This window comes from Bos taurus, chromosome 11 (assembly GCF_002263795.3).
Source record: "Bos taurus isolate L1 Dominette 01449 registration number 42190680 breed Hereford chromosome 11, ARS-UCD2.0, whole genome shotgun sequence".
Classification (NCBI taxonomy): domain Eukaryota; kingdom Metazoa; phylum Chordata; class Mammalia; order Artiodactyla; family Bovidae; genus Bos; species Bos taurus.
This window is the reverse complement of record NC_037338.1, coordinates 76,041,986-76,062,146: the sequence shown is the minus strand read 5'-3', so window position 1 is coordinate 76,062,146 and position 20,161 is coordinate 76,041,986. Positions and strand designations below refer to the sequence as shown.

The following is a 20,161-nucleotide window of genomic DNA, read 5'->3' as shown; positions in this document are numbered from 1 at the left end:
ACAAACTGTCCTTCTGATGATGCCAGCAGTACCCTGTCTATAAACACCAGATCCTTGGATTCAGAGAAACCAGAAAGAAGTCATTTAGCCCAAGAATAATATTTTTTTAAAAAAATGGTGGGACGGGGGGGGGGGAGTGGGTAATATCAAGGTGTGGGTTTGAAGGGCTGAAATTAGACTCCAGATCTCTTTCTTCCAAGGTAGATAGTCCTAAGCACCTTCTTATGACAACGTGCTTTCTTCAGGTAAATCTATGCTAAAATTCCTAGTGTATAAAATTTAACAACAGATGTTAAAACTGGTAGCAAAAAGCATGATGAGTAACAGGATACTGACATGGTCCCATAGTCTCTGCCCACACATTTACTAATTAATAGAGAAAAAGTATAACCTTGCATTGGAAAACGCTGGTGAATAACACCTTTATCCAATGATCCAAGTGACAAATGGCTATCACTAGACTCCTGATATAAGGCACTGAGAAGGCACAGCGTCGCTTTTATGACATTCTTGCTCAAATATATTACATAACCTGAATCAAATCACGTTTCAGGAACATCCTGTAAATAACTGGGCTATGTTTTTCCCAAAAGTGCAAAATCATAAAAGATAGTATCCTTACTCCCAAACAATTCAGATAAAAAGATGATATTCATAGACACACACATAATAGAGGAGAATGAGGAAATAAATGGACACAGCAGTCAGTAAATCTGAAAAGGAGGTTTGCAGAAGTTCCTGTAATACTCTTGTGACTTCTTTATAAGTTTTGTATAATTTTTAAATTATATCAAAATCAAAAGTTACACAATCGGCAAGAATAACAAAACATTTAAGGGTGAATTTGTTGATGGTATGTTCTCCCAGCTACTGCAATGAATTCCATTTCTTAACTTTCCAAGGAGTCATAGTTTCAACAGACCACAAGGTCTTGAGCTCTGCTCTCATGCAGCTCTGTCTAGTCTTCAGGGATCGAGGCTTTGTTGGGAGATGTCAGCCAGAATATTTCAGGGTACAAATTGGCCTTTTAGTTAGGTTATAGGGAAGCTGGTATAACAAAGAGACCCCAAATCCAGAAGTTTCAGTAAAAGAGAATTTCATTTCTCTCTCATCCAACAGTCCAGGGAGTTGAAGTAACTCTGCCATCCTCAATCAGAAGCTTCCATTTCTGGGTTCAAGGGAGAAGCTTTGATGGCCACTTCCTAATCAGATGGGAGGGGGAAAGAAGGAGAGAAAAGGACAGAGTTTCATTATAAAACTCAGTTTGGAAGTTTGCCTACATCGCCTCTATCATCATCACTTTCTTGATCAAAATTTAATCACAGGCCACAGCTAGACCATAGGGAGGCTGAGTAATCAAGCTCTGTCTCTGTAGATGTGGACATACTCCCAGCTAAAACTCAGAGTAGGGCAATGTTCTATTATTAAGAAGCGGAGAGTGAGAAGGGATCATGGTAGGTAATTTGATCCCCTGCCCAGGGAACAGAGACTGGGGGCTTCTACAGGACCATGAGAATATCTCAGTCATATTTCCAACAGGGGTATGAGTTTCAGGAGTAGGTGGGAAATTCATAGATGAAATTGGTCTCCCAAAATAGAGATTGTCCAGTTTGGTGTCCATTTGAGACACTGTTATTTGAGTACCTGTTAGATTTCCAGACTCAAGATGCTTTATTCTAGAGACAAAGACCAACATTTTTCTAGCCATAGAGAGAATTGTCTTGTCAAATTTTTTTCATTCTGCGGACAAAATAAAATATTTTTATTCAAAGTGGACTTCATCCATGCCTACATTCATATCCACATGCACACACACACACACACACACACACACACACACACACACGTGTACACTGCAGACATGGTATATGAAGTCACTCTGGAGTGCTCCCTGAGTCCTTTCTTAGTGACTCCATTGATTGGGAATGTGAGGTATATTTACACTGTCGACTCTCACTTACATTTTATGGTCACTAAATGGCTGTCATAAAATAACTGGCAAATTATCCAACATTGCTTTTGAAGGGACCATGTCTCAACTTGTCAAATTTATCAGTGGCTGAACTGCTTTACGGGTATCTGAAAAAATAACTTATCCCAGAACAGGCAAGCTAACACATCTGTATTCTAGTTGATTAAAGCTCTATTTAATTTTTGAGGGTTTTCCCTCAAAGTAGCATTCAAAATGTCACTCTGCCTTCCCTCCTTTCCTCTCACATCTCTGTCGGACGCAGACATGTACACGGGCAGACTGCAATGTGCTCTGCTTTTTCTTTTCAGCTTCACTGCACCCCTAGGGAGGCGGAGAGGAAGTTAACAAGGGTGTATGAGGATACCGTCTGATTTATTAGAACAGCCAGTTTGCCATGTTAAGCCAAGTTCTGAAGATATGAGGACCACCAAGGAACATTAGGCATTTATCATCATCACAAAGCCTGAAGACAGGATCACACATGTATCAGGAAACCACAGATCCTAAAGCTCCCGAAGTGCCACAGAGAGGTTTTGAAATTCACCCTGATTTCCCAAGAACCTCCCTCCTAACCCTGCCTGTGCCCCAGATCTGGAGGAACTGATCCCTCCCTCCTCCTGGTGACTCATCCAAATACCCAGCTAGGCTCTCCTTGGCTCCCATTACAGGCTCTTCAGCCATCTCTTCCACACTTGCCTGGTCACAGCCCCAGACCAAGGACTCTCAGCAAGGCTGCCAACCTTGGCTCATTGGCAAACCTCTAAAAACCAAGAACAGGGCATTCTCAGACTATTGCAACTCCACTGTGTTAATAACCCACAGTCACTTGGCTTTTCAATCCCCCATCCACAACCTGGGACTGTCACTGAAAGCAATATCCAGGGACTTGCCTGATGGTTCATTGGTTAAGACTTTGCTTTCCAACGCAGGGATGTGGGTTTGATTCCTAATTGGGGAGCTAAGATTCCACATGCCTCCTGGCCAAAGCAACAAAACATAAAAAAAGAAACAATATTGTAACAAATACAATATAGACTTTAAAAATGGCTCCACACCAAAAATAAATAGATAAATAAAAATAAATAATAAAAAGAAAATAATATCCACATCTAGAGGGTCTCGTCTAAATGTCATAGGTAGCTCAACCTGATGATTATAAGTGTACGTTTGAGTATGAGTTCCTGGGTTCGTGTCTCGTCTCTGCTGCTTTTAAACTTTGACCCAGGCAAGGGACACCTCTCTCTGCTGCAGTTTCCATACAGTTTCCATCAGTGTCGACCTGATGGATACTACTACCTATATCACAGGATAAAGTTAAGTGAGTTAATACATATAAGTCACTTAGAAACATGCCTGACATAATGAAGGCTCAATAAACATTAGCTATTCCCGTCACTATTATTGTTACTATCATAGAATCTGACAATTAGAAGATCATTGGTGGCCTCGTCCAGAGTAATTTCAGTAAACCAATGAAGATATATAAACCAGTGTGATGGGGAAAGATGAGTGAATGGGGTGGAAAGTGGAAACATGGGATTTTTGTCAAGAGAAGGAGAAGAGATATGAGGTGGCAACTAAGAAAGATCGCAGGGTCAATAAAAAATCGATTCATCCTTTAACCATAAAATACCTTGGCAGAAAAATTGTTATAAAGCTTTGGTAATTCTGACAAATTGGTACAAATTACAGTCAATCTATAAACAATAGTGAAACAAGCAAAGTACTTAAAAGTTTACCAAGTATTCTATGTTTATCTCACTTGATTCTTAAGTCTGAGAATACAGAGGCCACCCTTGACCCCATTTTATACAAGAAGATTCAAGTCTCAGGTGAAATACCTTGTCCCAAGCCACACATCCATTATGGCCACCCTTGTCTCTCATCTCTAAATTCTTAATATTTCAGAAATGCTATTTATTATTCCTATTCTCATGAAGCTCAGAGAATCTCTATCAATGAGACCAAGTACATTTTCTTAGCTCAAAATTAGAGAACTGCTATAAACTGCTGAGAGCCTGCTTGCCCAAGCTTCTCACTCAGGATAAGCCTTATAACAGAATCTTCTGCATTATTCCTTTTGGTCAACCAGGGGTCAATTGAGCAAGTGTATGTGCTGACACTCAGACACCTGTCCAGAACCCCAAACATCTTCCTCTTCTGCTAATCTCCTTCCTTAACACTGGGCCACCAACATACATACACACACATACTCACATACACACACACACACACACACACACACACACACCCCTGAGCCGAGGGTGAAAGTCTAACCTATAATTCCAAAACACTAACCACCAGGGAGCTCACTCAGGACTGAATTGCCACCACTGGTAAGTTGTTAGTCTGCACACATATCTCATCTCTCTTGTATTTTGAGTTGAGGATAGTCCCACCTCTTTACAGTCCTCAACAGGCCCTGCCCCTGCCATGAGATGTTTTGCTCCCTCCTTCTGGTTCCTCTGCTGTTTGTATAAAGCCCCAGGGACTTAACAGTGCATGTTCTCTTTATGTGTGTGTACCCAGTCGTGTCTGACTCCTTCTGACCCCATAAACTGTAGCCTACCAGGTTCCTCTGTCCATGGGATTTCCCAGGCAAAAATTCTGGATGGGTTGACATTTCCTACTCCAGAGGATCTTCCAGGCCCAGGATCAAACTCAGATCTCCTGTATTGGCAGGCAGATTCTTTACCATTAGCTCCACCTGGGAAACCTGTGTTCTTTTTGGTGTTGCTTTTTCTTGTGACTCCCTGGGGCCTCACTGTCTAAATGGAAGAGGTTCTGTGCTGATAGACAACACTGACCAAGATAAACTTGGCAGTGACCAGTGTTCGCAAGGTCACTCTGGGGACCAATCTGGCTGAGCAGAGCAGGGGGTGCCAGCTGCCCTAGAGGCCCTCCCATCTCCAAATGGGGCCTGACACTCGCTCACCCAGGACTCTGGCTCATCCATCGTGGCACATCACAGAGCACTTCATGCTCCCTGCTCTTTCTCCATCCATGAAAGAGCTGCTGTTTCAAAGTTCTCCTTGGATAGTGAAAGCGTTTCAAACATTTTGTTGCAAAGAGGTTTGGCCCTTTATTTTACATTCCTCTAGTCACAAGCAGCAGCTTTCGAACTGCTTTTAAACATAGTGGGGAGCAGGAAGGTTTGTAAAATATGGGGCTTACATTAAACAAATCCCATAAATGTATTTCCTTTATTAGGAAAGGGAAAGATGTCACAGAGGTAAGAAGACAGATGTACCAACCACCTATGCTGCTATAACAAAGAATGACAAATGTAGCCACTTAAAAAAAATGCAAACCAGGGACTTCCCTGGTGATCCAGTGGTTAAGAGTTCACCTTCCAATGCAGGGAGTGTGGGTTCAATCCCTGCTCAGGAAGATCACACATGCCTCACGGCCAAAAAACCAAAATATAAAACAGAGGCAATATTGTAATAAATTCAATAAAGACTTTAAAAAGGATCCACATTTAAAAAAAAAACTTGAAAAGAACCACACAAACTTATTATCTTACAAGGTCAGAAGTCTGAGGCATGTCTCTCAAGGCTAAAATCAAGGTGTAGGCAGGACTGCATTCCTTTATAGGGAGAATTCCTTTTTCTTGCCTTTCCCAGCTTCTAGAGGATACTCACAGTTCTTCACTTATGGTCCTTTCCATACTCAGAGGTTGAATCCTTCTGACTGATTATTCTGAGCTTCTCCAGGTTCACAACGCCTTTCAGCTCACTCTCTCCCACTTTTAAGGACCCTTCTGGTTGCATCAGGCCCACCAGGATAATTTTCCTATTTTTAAGACACAGTGATGAGCAACATTAATTTCATCTGCAACCTTAACTTCCCTTTGTAACCTAATATATTCACAAGTTCTAAGGATTAGGATATGGACATTTATAGGGGAGGGGAGGCATTAGTAAACCCACCACAACAGATATCGTTGGAGCTATGCTCAGTTCACAGTTTAGTGATGCTGGTATGGAACTATGAAATTTGGAAGACAATTTCAGGGTAGTCTGAACCATCCCTACAACCTGCCAGCCTCCCACATCCAAAATGGATCTGCCAAGGTGCTAGCCACACACAGGCTGGTTAAGACTCAGGTCCCCAGGATGCAAGCAGTGTCCTCTGTGATGCAGAGTTCTAATGACTCATCTTTGTAGAACTCATGGAAGTGCAAGCTCTCTGAGCTGCTCTCCATTAACCAACTGTTTAATAAATCCCCTCCATGTCTTTGGTGAATCACATTGACTGATGACACAGCATGCTGAAGCTCTCTGCTAGTTGGCTAATTTCTGATATATATTAACACTGTCACTTCCAACAATCGAGTGGGATGTGAAACCATGTCAGCCGTGATTGTGTCCCAACCATTCATGCCTGTATGTATGCTCTTGTAACGATGTAGTTTAATTAAACATCATACAAACCAATGGAAGACAAATATGAAAAGAGAGGTTTTTTTTTTTTTTTTTTAATGTATACCAAGTAGAATGCCTTACAAAGACTGGATAAAAATGAGTCATTTCAAAAAAAGAAGAGACAGGAAATTAGATGGTAAAACAACTGTTAGAGAGAGGAAATATAATCACAAAAATCAAGGATTTTGCCGAAAAGTAGAAGTGGAGCCAAAAGTGAGAATTAGCTACAGTCTTATAAGAAGGAGGCGGAAGTGGAATATGGTAAAAACAAGGTCGGAGAAACCCTTGCTGATTAAAAAAGCAGTGTTAAGTGAAGCAGACCTCGCTTGTTCTGGCTGAAGAGTGGGTGAGTTAGGGGAAGCACACTGACTGAAACTGCCCACCCTGGCCAGGCACCGTAGTACCCACTTGTATGGGTTGTTTTACAACAGGAGGTCCTGGTGCGGAACACGGAACTAATAAGCCACCACCAACCGGAAGAGTTTGGGAAAGATAAGAAGGAGACACCACATGTCCAACCACCTCTCAGAATCCTTCTCGTGGCATCCATCTTGGCTGAGCAATGTGTATGCCACCAGGAAGGACTCTGCGTCAGAGTGATTGGCCAAAGACAACCCGGAAACTAATCCTTTCATCATAAAATCCGAGACTGCGAGACACGTGGCAGAGCAGCTCTCCTGGGTTCCCTTACCCTACCGGTTCTCTGCTCAGGCACCCTTTGCAATTAAATCTCTTGTTTTGTTAGCTTCTGTGTCTCCTCAGACAATTTATTTCCGAGTGTTAGACAAGAACCCACTCTTGGGTCCTGGAAGGGGTCCCCCTTCCTGCAATAGGCAGGTTAGGTCTGACTAATGTGAATTTCCTGTGTCATCTACCTGAGGATGGATTTGAGGATGGTTCGAGAAGTGCTGTGCAGATATGAGGATTACCTCTGTAAGGGTGAGGAGGACAGCAGCTTCTCCATCACAACAGTTGCTGTTTCCCCAAATCCTCCTGCCTTTCTGCCCAGAATTAGTAGGAGTATAGGAAAACCATTCTGTCTGAATAAAATCTGTCAAGCTGTGCATGATTCCAGGCTGAAAGATCAAGCCATTGAAATAATGCTTCTTTGAAAAACTCTTCCAGCAAGTCCCAGCCCTTTCCTTGGTGACCTTACCCTTTGGAAGACAGTTATTAATTGGGGAAATATTGAAGTGCATCTGATGACAGATCTTCTGACCTCATCCTCTGTCTTGCTCTTGAGCACATCTAAAGAAGAGGATAAATACTTTCTTTAGTCACTATCTTAAAGCCTCCATGGGCCTTATGCCCGTACATGCAAATCTGGGTCCTAAATGAATTCAAGACAGTAGAAGGAGACAATCCAGGAGCTCTGGCTACACATTTCTTCTGCCTTTCCTTTTCTTTTTTTTTTTTTTTTTCTTTTTTTTTTTAATTTTTTATTCCTTTATTTCTCATGTGTTCCCCATCCTGAACCCTCCTCCCTCCTCCCTCCCCATACCGTCCCTCTGGGTCGTCCCAGTGCACCAGCCCCAAGCATCCAGCATTGTGCATTGAACCTGGACTGGCATCTCGTTTCATACATGACATTTCACATGTTTCAATGCCATTCTCCCAAATCTTCCCACCCTCTCCCTCTCCCACAGAGTCCATAAGCCTGTTCTATACATCAGTGTCTCTTTTGCTGTCTCACATACAGGGTTATCGTTACCATCTTTCTAAATTCCATATATATGCGTTAGTATACTGTATTGGTGTTTTTCCTTCTGGCTTACTTCACTCTGTATAATAGGCTCCAGTTTCATCCACCTCATTAGAACTGATTCAAATGTATTCTTTTTAATGGCTGAGTAATACTCCATTGTGTATATGTACCACTGCTTTCTTATCCATTCATCTGCTGATGGACATCTAGGTTGCTTCCATGTCCTGGCTATTATAAACAGTGCTGCGATGAACATTGGGGTACACGTGTCTCTTTCCCTTCTGGTTTCCTCAGTGTGTATGCCCAGCAGTGGGATTGCTGGATCATAAGGCAGTTCTATTTCCAGTTTTTTAAGGAATCTCCACACTGTTCTCCATAGTGGCTGTACTAGTTTGCATTCCCACCAACAGTGTAAGAGGGTTCCCTTTTCTCCACACCCTCTCCAGCATTTATTATTTGTAGACTTTTGGATCGCAGCCATTCTGACTGGTGTGAAATGGTATCTCATAGTGGTTTTGATTTGCATTTCTCTGATAATGAGTGATGTTGAGCATCTTTTCATGTGTTTGTTAGCCATCTGTATGTCTTCTTTGGAGAAATGTCTATTTAGATCTTTGGCCCATTTTTTGATTGGGTCATTTATTTGCCTTTCCTTTTCTATGGGTTTTCTGTGTCTTTTCTGAGTCTGTTTTCAGTGACACTAGGATCTATGGCTGCTCTAAAAGGAAGAGTTGAGTCATGGAATGAGTGAGAATCCTGGTACATGTGTGCAAATGCCACGCAAAACATATGGAATCTAGGTTCCTAACCCTTGGTCACCCCTAGCCCTCAAGGAGCAAGACAATGTAATTGTATGTAGATGGGTCAAGAAGCAGATATTTATGGTAACGATGACTCTATACATGAGACAGCAAAAGAGACACAGATATAAAGAACAGACTTTTGGACTCTGTGGGAGAAGGCAAGGGTGGGATGATTTGAGAGAATAGCATTGAAGCATGTATATTACCATATGTGAAATAGGTGGCCAGTCCAAGTTCAATGCATGAAACAGGGCACTCAAAGCCAGTGTACTGGGACAACCCAGACGGATGGGATAGGGAGTGAGGTGGGAGGGGGATTTGGGATGGGGGACACATGTATACCCGTGGCTGATTCATGCCAATGTATGGCAAAAACCACCACAATATTATAACGTAATTAGCCACCAATTAAAATAAATAAATTTAAAAAAAAGAAACAGATATTTAATATAGTTTCAAAACAATAAAATAAACCAATAGACAAAACTAAAATAAGGTAATTGAAGATTGAAAGGAAAAGGAAGTTGTGTGACAGAAATACATCATATACTAAGCAAATCAACAAATGGTATTTTAAGTTGATAAATCATACCTAAATTATTAATACTATTAGAAGTATTAAAAAATGAAACAGAAAAAAGAAGGTGTGGGACAGGGAAAGAATTGTTTCTTTCCATTGGGTATTCCATGGGATACTTTGAAGAAAGTGAAGAAGAACTAAAGGGCCTCTTGATGAAAGTGAAAAAGGAGAGTGAAAAAGTTGGCTTTAAACTCAACATTCAGAAAATTAAGATCATGGCATCCAGTCCCATCACTTCATGGAAAATAGATGGGGAACAATGGAAACAGGGAGAGACTTTATTTTGGGGGGCTCCAAAATCACTGTAGATGGTGACTGCAGCCATGAAATTAAAAGATGCTTGCTCCTTGGAAGAAAAGCTATGACCAAACTAGACAGCATATTAAAAAGCAGACACATTACTTTGCCAACAAAGGTCCGTCTAGTCAAAGCTAAGGTTTTCCAGTAGTCATGTATGGATGTAAGAGTTGGACTATAAAGAAAGCTGAGCACCGAAGAATTGATGTTTTTGAACTATGGTGTTTGTTAGAGAAGACTCTTTGAGAGTCCCTTGGACTGCAAGGAAAGCCAACCAGCCAATCCTAAAGGAAATCAGTCCTGAATATTCATTGGAAGGACTGATGCTGAAGCTGAAACTTCAATACTTTGGCCATTTGATGAGAAGAATTGACTCACTGGGAAAGACCCTGATGCTGGGAAAGATTGAAGGTGGGAGGGGAAGGGGATGACAGAGGAGGAGAAGGGGATGACAGAGGATGAGATGGTTGGATGGCATCACCAACTCAATGGACGTAAGTTTGAGTATGCTCCAGGAGTTGGTAATGGACAGGGAAGCCTGGTGTGCTGCAGTCCATGGGGTTGCAAAGAGTTGGACACGACTAAGTGACTGAACTGAACTGAACTGATTGGATACTCTCTTGTACTGTTTGAATATGTGTGTAAATAGTAAAACGTCTAGAAAAATGTACCATTAAACTTTTAAAAATGTGTTCATTTTGAGAAGCAGAAAGTGAGAAGAGAATCCATTTACTTTTCAACCTCATGTTTGTATTATTCCCAATGAATATGCGTTACCATTGAAATCTGAAACTTGACAGTGAGTGATTATATATTTATAAAGTGTGATATTATGAAACTATTTAAAATATTGTCATTGTGGAAGACACATAGCAAGGAAAATTGTTCATAATATATGACCAAACTGTTAAGAAGTGTCTTAAATGCTATTCCCATGTGACCAAAATGAACTGACCATATTCAGAGCTTGTTTGATTTGGAGCTTAAAATATGTTTTAGATTGCTTGTTCTGCCAGTTATAAAAATTTCAACAACTTGCTAGCAATAATCAAGTTAAGATAATAAAAGTACAAACATTACAGCAAAATACTCATGTTGTCTATTCCCTAGAGATAACATTCTATTGTGGAGTCTTTTGGATTTTTTTCTATGAATTTAGAAATTTTTTCTCTGTACATATATACCTATAGACACACACACACATATGATTTCATTAAACAAAATGGGATAACTCCTCCTGTTCTAAAAAGGGCCATTGCCTTCTCTGACTAAAGTAATACAGAAGGTTAAAATATAAGTGTATCATTAATGAATAGCCCTATGTTAAATCAGTAATATGTTTGTTCTTTCACAAATAAATTTTCTCTGGAAAAAAAAATGTGTATCATTCTTAGACAAGAGCCTCATTAGTTTTTTTTCTGTATCCTTTTACATTTATAGTATGAACTGCTACAACAAGGATAGCATTTAAAATATTATCAAAATTATAAAGACTTTGAATTTAAAATGAGTTCAAAGACAATTAGCTTAAAAAGCCCAAAAGGCTTTATTGAGTTAACAGTACATTTAAAAAATGAAATTAATTTTAAAGCATTGATTTTTTTCTAAAAGAGGGAGACATTTAAATTGTTTTTTAATTCAGTGTTTCAACTCAAGAAATTGAAATTAACTCAATTTAGGTTTTCTATAGCGTTTGCAAATAGGTCTTGGTATTCATATGGTCTAAATATCACCGCATGCCAACTTCTCATAATTTGCTGTTTCCCAGAAAGCTGGATTCAACAGTCAGCAAGCTTGCCTTGAACAGCACTGCTTGGAAAATGGGGCTGGGAGAAGCACCATTTAGTTCTAGAGGCTGTCAGAGAATCATTAAATGTGATGGTTCTATGCATGCAGTCTATAAAACAATGGCATTGAAGTTTTTGGCTAACCCTTGTGCTAGGGAAATCTAGTTTGGGAAAAGCTTAATTCACTCATTATTGTCATTCTCTGGAAAGCTGCCCCCCTGACCTTCATATCTGCTATTTTTTTCTTATTGCTTCCTCTTAGAACCATACTACATGTCTATAATCCCTGTGACGAAGGCAAATGGAAAGACTGCCTTCACTGAAAACTGGAGTAAGAAGGCACTTCTTGAGTCCAGTGCCCTCTCTGGCACACCAACACATCATGGTCTTGTATGACAAGAGGAAGGGCCACACGCCTAAATGAGGCCACAAAGTGGGGAACTCAGGCTCAGATTGGGTAGTGTGATTCATGGAAGAATTTATTAAAGCTCCCTTATATGTAAGGTAAGGCACTGGGAGCATATTCATCAGCAAATCAGATTTTTGTGTTCTAACCCTAGGGGCCCTCTAGGAAATAATTAGAAGAGCTTGGGTAAATGATCTAACCCTAATGTGACCCAGTTTCCTAAAGTAAAATGGGGACGATAAATAATACCTCTGTAAATTAGCTTTTAAGCACTTTCTTGACCCAATTTTGAGCACCTGACTAGAGGCCAGTCAGTTTCCCTTCTTGAGTAGCCAAGTAAGTCTACACTCCCAACCACCTCCCTTATCAAACCCTCATACTTCAGGCCTCTATAAACCCATCTTAATCATCCTAGGGCCAAGTAACAGAATTCTTGACAGCCCTTATGGCACAGAGTCTACTGAGATTATCCAAGTTAGCCAATTCTGAGTCTGTTGGCCCTGCCTTGCTCTTTCCTTCCTGCGGAAACCCCAGTGAAGGTGCTTACCCACGTGTTCTTCCCTTTGCTTCATTATCAACCCTGATGCTTCCCCTAGTGGCCCTGCATGGCATGCTGCATTTTCCCCGGGGAACTGTGGGAACAACAAAACTGCATCTTTCTGTTTTCTTTCTCTTGATCTGTGTTTGGCCTCACAATATTTCTCAAGGTTAAAACGACCTGCCCTGCACCACTCACAGATTGATTTGGAGACATATTAAGATACTGGATATGAAAGCCCTTGGAACAGTTTGGAGGGATCACAGACATGTGATATGTTCAGAAGCACCCTGTTCAGTATTGGAGAGAAGCAAAATACCAGATGACAGACACATTGTGGTACACATCACTGCACGTGTGCTCAGTCACTCAGTCATGTCCAGCTCTTTGTGACCCCATGGACTGTAGCCTGTCAGGATGATAGTCTACAATAATATATTTGCACTACATATATCTGAAAAATGACTTCTATCTAGAAAGTACACTGTAACTCCTATAACTCAACAATATGAAGACACAACCCTGGAGAGGGTCAAGGAAACCCACTCCAGGATTCTTGCTTGGAGAATCCCTTGGACAGAGGAGCCTGGTGGGCTACAGACCATGAGGACTCAAACAGTCGGACATGACTGAAGCAACTTAGCACACATGAAAAATGAAAGTGAAAGCTAATCACTCGGAAAGCTAGTCACTCAGTCGTGTCCAACTCAGTGTGAACCTATGGACTACAGCCCACCAGGCTCCTCTGTCCATGGAATTCTCCAGGCAAGAATACTGGAGTGGATTGCCACTCCCTTCTCCCAGGGGATCTTCCTGACCCAGGGATCAAACTTGGGTCTCCTGCATCACAGGCAGGTTTTTTTTTTTTTTTTTTTTTTACCATCTGAGCCACCAGGGAATCCCTAGCACACATGCTAAGACACAGTCCAGTTTTCCAAGTGGATAAAATATTTAAAATGAAACATCAAAAAAGTTATATAAGCTCCTGAAAATATGCTTCAATAAACATCATCAGGAAATGCAAATAAAAATGACTGCACACACTGGGATGGCCAATATTTTAAAAAACTGGCAATACCAAAAGTTGGTCAGATTAGTGAGAAACTGGAGCTCCACACAGGAGTGTATGAGAGTTGCTGGTAAGAATATGCCACTTTGGCAAATAGTTGATTAGTTTCCTATAAGTTAGACATACCTTTATCATATTAACCAGCAATCCTACTTTGAAATATTTACTCAAGAGAAATAAAAGCACCTATAACAAAAATACATATTCAAAATATTCATAATAGGTTTATTCATAATAACCCCAGAAAAAAATCCACCTCAATATCCACCAACAGGAGAATAGATAAATTGTGTTTGTGCATATACAATATATACCACCCTCCTATAAAAAGAACCATGTATGATGGACACATGCATCAGAAAAGGTGTGTCTTGATGAATGGATAGAGAAGATATTATACATATATGTATTAGATAGATAGATAGGAATGTTACTCAGACAGAAAAAGAATAGAATGCTGCCAATTGTAGCAACATAGAAGGACCTAGAGAATATTCTGCTTAATAAAATAAATAAGACAGGGACAGACAAATACTGTATGCTACCACTTATATATGGAATCTAAAAAAAAAATACAAATACAAATGAATGTATGCAAAACAGAAGCAGACAAAGATATAGACAACAAACCTGTGATTACCAAAGGGGTGAGAGAAAGGGGGAGGGATAAATTAGGATTATGGAATTCAAAGATATAATACAAACTACCATGTATATAATAGATAAGCAACAAGAGTTTACTGTATAGCATGGGGAATTATAGCCATTATCTTGTAATAACTTACAATGGAGTATAAAATGCAAAAATATTGAATCACTATGCTGCACACCTGAAATGAATATAATATTGAAAATCAACTATACTTCAGTTTTTAAAAGGTAAAGTCTCAAAAATACTATTCTGAGAAGAAAAAAAGGAGCACAAAGAATATTGTATGATTCATTTCTTAACATGCAAATCTACTCTACAGTCACATAAAGAAGATGACTTGTCATGACCTAAATATGTAGTTATAGGGATGGACTATATACAGATTGGAAGGAACTTTCTGGAATAATGGAAATTTCTATCTTTGTTCCAGATTGGGAAAGGAGTATGTCAAAGCTGTATATTGTTACCCTGTTTATTTAACTTATATACAGAGTACATCATGTGAAATGCCGGGTTGGATGAAGCACATTCTGAAGGATATCAGCCCTGGGATTTCTTTGGAGGGAATGATGCTGAAGCTGAAACTCCAGTACTTTGGCCACCTCATGCGAAGAGCTGACTCATTGGAAAAGATTCTGATGCTGGGAGGGATTGGAGGCAGGAGGAGAAGGGGACGACAGAGGATGAGATGGCTGAATGGCATCACTCACTCGATGGACATGAATCTGAGTGAACTCTGGGAGTTGGTGATGGACAGGGAGGCCTGGCGTGCTGTGATTCACGGGGTCGCGAATAGTCAGACATGACTGAGCGACTGAACTGAACTGAACTGAACTGATGAAGCACAAGCTGGAATCAAGATTGCCTGGAGAAACATCAGTAACCTCAGATATGCAGATAACACCACCCTTATGGCTAAAACCAAGAAGGACTAAAGAACCTCTTGATGAAGGTGAAAGAAGAGAGTGAAAAAGCTGGCTTAAAACTCAACATTCAAAAATGAAGATCATGGCATCTGGTCCCAATTCTTCATGGCAAATAGATGGGGAAACAATGAAAACAGTGAGAGACTTTATTTGGGGGGCTCCAAAATCACTGCAGATGGTGACTGCAGCCGTAAAATGAAAAGACACTTGCTCCTTGGAAGAAAAGCTATGACAAACCTAGACAGCATATTAAAAAGCAGAGACATTACTTTGCTGACAAAGGTATGTATAGCCCAGACTATGGTTTTTCCATTAGTCACGTATGGATGTGAGAGTTGGACCATGAAGAAGGCTGAGCACTGAAGAACTGATGCTTTTGAACTGTGGTGTTGGAGAAAACTCTTGAGTCCCTTGGACTGCAAGGAGGTCCAACCAGTCAATCTTAAAGGACATCAATCCTGAATATTCTTTGGAAGGACTGATGCTGAAGCTGAAACTCCAATCCTTTGGCCACCTGATGTGAAGAACTGAATCATTGGAAAAGACCCTGATGCTGGGAAAGATTGAAGGCAGGAGGAGACGGGGATGACAGAGGATGAGATGGTTGGATGGCATCATCGACTCGATGGACATGAGTTTGAGCAAGCTCCAAGAGCTGGTGATGGACAGGGAAGCCTGGTGTGCTGCAGTCCATGGGGTTGCAAAGAGTTAGACACAAGAGAGCAACTGAACAACAACAACTGTTTCTGTGGTTACATGGGTGTGAATATTAACTGGAACTCAGTGAATTGTACAGTTATAATGGGTTCATTTAAATGTATGTCAATTACATCTCAATAAAGTTTATTTAATTTTTTAGGAAGGTAAATCAGTGAAAGGTCTAGAAGGTTTGACAATACAAAAACAAACAGGACCCAAAACGCATTTTAAATTTCTATTTCATGGTAGAAATACAGAGATAAAATGATTCTAATCATGTTCAGATGCCTGTATCCATCTCTGAGTATTGTGTGTATAGAACGAAGTTAGTGTGTGTGCCCTAGCCATCCCTTTAAAAGAATCATCTGAAATAGAAATATCAAAGACATCTATGAAACAAAAGCTTGACCATATTCTTTTACCTAATCAACACAGACTTTCTGGAAGCAACAAAGAACTTGAAGAAGTTCTTTCACTGGCACCACCCAACCCCTTCAATAAAAAACAAACAGAAGAAATCAAAAGATGAGAATAGAGAGGCTTGTGTTTGAGACCCAGCTTTTCTACTTACCAGCCTTGTGATTTTGGCAAGGTACTTAACCTTTTTCAGACTTGCTTTTCTTATCTGTTAAATGAGGACAGAAAATATAAGTCACAAATTCTTTGTAAATATTAATAGAAAACCATATGGAAAATGCTTAGCAAGGCTTGAAATATACTTTCAGTAAATAATGGCTAGGGAAAAAAAGGTAGCTCTTGTTACATGAAGTTTTTGTCATATATTCCTTTTTATTTTTTATCAGCATGTGTTCCCCAGAATTCCTGGGGCTTCAATAGCCTTTAAAGCACCAAAATTTCCACAGTTAGAATATATTCAAACTCCTTAGGAATAAGATAATATGTAAATGTTTTATATATTGTGTTATCACTTTTCTCTTGCTTGTTTCTTCTATAGGAAAATTTATGGAAATGCAAAAGGAATGTACAGATGACTAATTTCAGAAACCTAGGGAAATCAGAGGGGACAAATATGGCGGTTAAAATGTAGTCTGAATTTATTCTGCAAAGCATGCAAGGAAATGATGTCATCACTTGGAGTGTGGGAAAGTAGGAAATTCTTATATGATGTGTGGATGAGGAGACATCTCATAGTCATAAATGTTATGGCTGACTATCCTCAATGCTTAACTCTTACCCATCTTTCAGGCTTATTCAACTATTTATTTACAATTTCTAAATTTATTGAAATCTGTTCAACTGTTTTCAGGCAACAAACAGATGGAGTTTAGGATTGGTGAATTCAAATCATCAGGCTCACAAACAGAGAGAATGGACTCAGTCTAAGAACAGACTGCATTGTTGAAGATAAAATGAAAAGGTAACCTTTACACACCAGCATTTAACTGCTGGGAAGTTCCAAACACTGATGAAAACAGTTGGCTGTCCATCTGGAAGAGATACTTAAAATTAAGTTAAACACAGAGTGCTGTTTTAAGGTAACAATTGCTTCCTATAGATTCCCATTCTACTAAAGCCTCAAAGTCACAAAATATAACCTTGGAATCTGTTAAAGTATAAACCAAGGCATATTAAAATGTTTTCGAGCAAAAGTTGGTTTCAGTCAAGTAATGCCAAACCAGAAGTTCTCCAGCTAAAGCACAGATTTTTATGAAGTAAAAGGGGAAGCAAAGTAAAGAAATCATTGATTGGCTTGAGTTTAAGTTCTAGTTGGATGTTTGCAATTGGTTGCCCTTAGGGTTCAATTTTGCAACCTTGAAGTCATGCTGACCTAAGGTTAGATTTGGGTTTGCTTACATAGGTCACCATGACTTTAGAGCAATATTGGTCTAATGATCTCCTTGTTTAATTAGCTTAAATGTTAGAAAGCATCACCAACTCAATGGACATGAATCTGTGCACACTCCAGGAGATAGTAAAGGACAGGGGAGCCTGACGTGCTGCAGTTCTTGGGATTGAGAAGAGTTGGACACAATTTAGCAACTGAACAACAACAACAAAAATCTCAATAATCTCAACGCTAGGATATCTTCTGGAACTCTAAAAGTTACCATTGAATTACTCTAGTTTTTTATATTTATTTATTTGGCTGTGCCAGGTCTTTTCATCTTCATTGGGTGGGTAGGATTGGTAGAGGAATCTTTAGTTGCAGCAATATAGGATCCAGTTCCCTAATGAGGGAACCAACCTGGGCCCCTTGCACTGGGAGCACAGAGTCCAAGCCACTGGATCACCAGGAAAGTCCCTGAATCACTTTAAAATTGAGAAAGGTTGAAGGTAGTAACTAATGTCAGTAATTTATGATGAATTCAAACTCTGAAAATGCCAGATGTTAGGTTATAAGATATATATGATTGCATTTAACAAGTTTTTCTATTCACACAGTGATTCAAGGATTTTAATAAAGTGCTATTTTAATCAATAGCAAAATGCCTGACTAAAGCTATTAGCCTCAGCATTAGAAGGCTAAAAGGTAATGCTGTCCCAACTATATCATAGCTACCGAGATAGTATGGCAGCAATTAGCCTGGAAATATGGTTAAATTACTTAAGTGTTACCCAGAATAAATAGGGAGCAGATACATCACTTTTCAGAACTAAAATCACAGTGAACCCACACAGGTCTACAGCTGGTTGGTAAGTTCCTTGGGGAATCTTGTTCTGCCCCCTGCTATGCAAGTTCATAATCCTGGCCACAGGCTTCCAGGTCACTGGAGCAGCATCACAGTAGTTTATTCTCTTGCCTGACTACAAGGCTCCCCCGTGTATTCATTAGTTGCTACTAACTTTATGAAAGGCGAGACAGACACAGACTCACCAAGACATCTATGGACTCCTCCACAGGTCACAGCCTCCCTCGCCATTGGATAAAGGCCATGAAATGGGTTCTGAACAATGGAAAAGAGCGGAAGTGATAAACCTTTTGGTGGTCTCACTATTAAAAACATTTCATCATGGGATCCAGCCCTTTCTTCCCCTACTATGGCAATGCAAGAAGTCACAGAAGCCCCCCAGGACTCAGAACTCACTGTGTGGAATACAGACACAGGAGAAAAGCCCGAGACACAATAGGCCTTGCCTCAGAATGATATGAACATCCTCTTTTCTGCTACTGTTATTAAGCCAGTGGGATTGCTGGGTTTCTTTGTTATTGCATCATAGCCAACCATATGTTGACTAATATAAAGCGACAAAAAGAATCTTTCTGTTTTGACTATAACACAGAAGAAAATACCTTTGATTCCTCTTATGCCTCATAGGTCCCTGGGAGATTTCTGTTATAAAAGATAGCTTTGTTTGATAATAAACCGATAAGAAGGCTTAGATGTATAAAACAGTAATTTCAGCCACTTTCCAAAATTAAGAATCATATAACCTTCCATTTGTACAGCAATAGTAACTTTTTTCATAATGCTTTCATGCATACATCTTCACAACCGCCCTAGAACTTTTTTAAGTGCATAAAATCACAACTTTACTATTGAACAAAGTGAGTAATAGCCGGATTTTAAGTAAGAGGTCCAGGAACTCGGTTAGTGAGAGCACAGATGGGATAGGCTTCCATCTTTGGTCCTTCTGTAATCAAGAAATGCTCCACGCTTTCAGCCTTGTCACAGATTTTTACAAGCTCTTCTTTTAATAACCTTTCTCCATTGTGTTCCTGACTTATTACCGCCCGGGCTCCCAGCACTCTTATTTATATGCAGACTCATTCCAGCTGAACATCCCAGTGTTTATGCTGTGTTTACTGTGTTGTTTCCTAACTAGAGTCCATTATCTACTGAAACAAGAAGGATGTTCACAAATAAAACACAGCTTGCCTATGGCTGCCAGACCAGCCAAGCCCATCACAGGGGGCAAGGATGTATCTTTGCTGATGGGGAGAAACCTGCTGTTTTCATATGAGCTTCCCCTTGGGCAGTTCCAACGAGAGGAGAAGGACTAGAGAGCTGAGAGCATGTGACTTACTTCAGGGAACCAAGCCAAGTGCCATTGCAAAATCTCAATTCCAGGCAAGCTTTGCCCTCTGACCGGGAACCAGGTTGCAGGGTAGACAGGCCACAGTCAGAGCTGCTGATGGACTCGAGGTCAGATAGGTGGCATCTGTAGTCAAATGGACTTAGAAGAAAGAAAGGCTATAGGAAGGTGGCTGGGAAATACTTGACCTAAATTGACTACTTGGAGTAGTGAACATAGCTCAAAGCCAGCTTCAAAAGCATTTCTATGCCTCTTGTCTGGATCACCCATCTGGCCTGTATAGAGAACTAATAATTAGAGGGGC

At 40.2% G+C, this 20,161-nt stretch overlaps 1 long non-coding RNA gene across 1 annotated transcript; it reads right to left on the bottom strand.

The window, feature by feature from the left end:
• Positions 1 to 493: 493 nt before the first annotated feature.
• On the bottom strand, positions 494 to 19,643 carry LOC101908123 (uncharacterized). The gene is made up of 6 exons (XR_001501377.3): positions 18,698 to 19,643; positions 16,433 to 16,486; positions 7,556 to 7,647; positions 5,617 to 5,767; positions 1,645 to 1,740; positions 494 to 1,202 (listed from the first exon to the last, which is right to left on the bottom strand). It is a non-coding gene; the product is annotated as an uncharacterized lncRNA (long non-coding RNA).
• Positions 19,644 to 20,161: the final 518 nt, after the last annotated feature.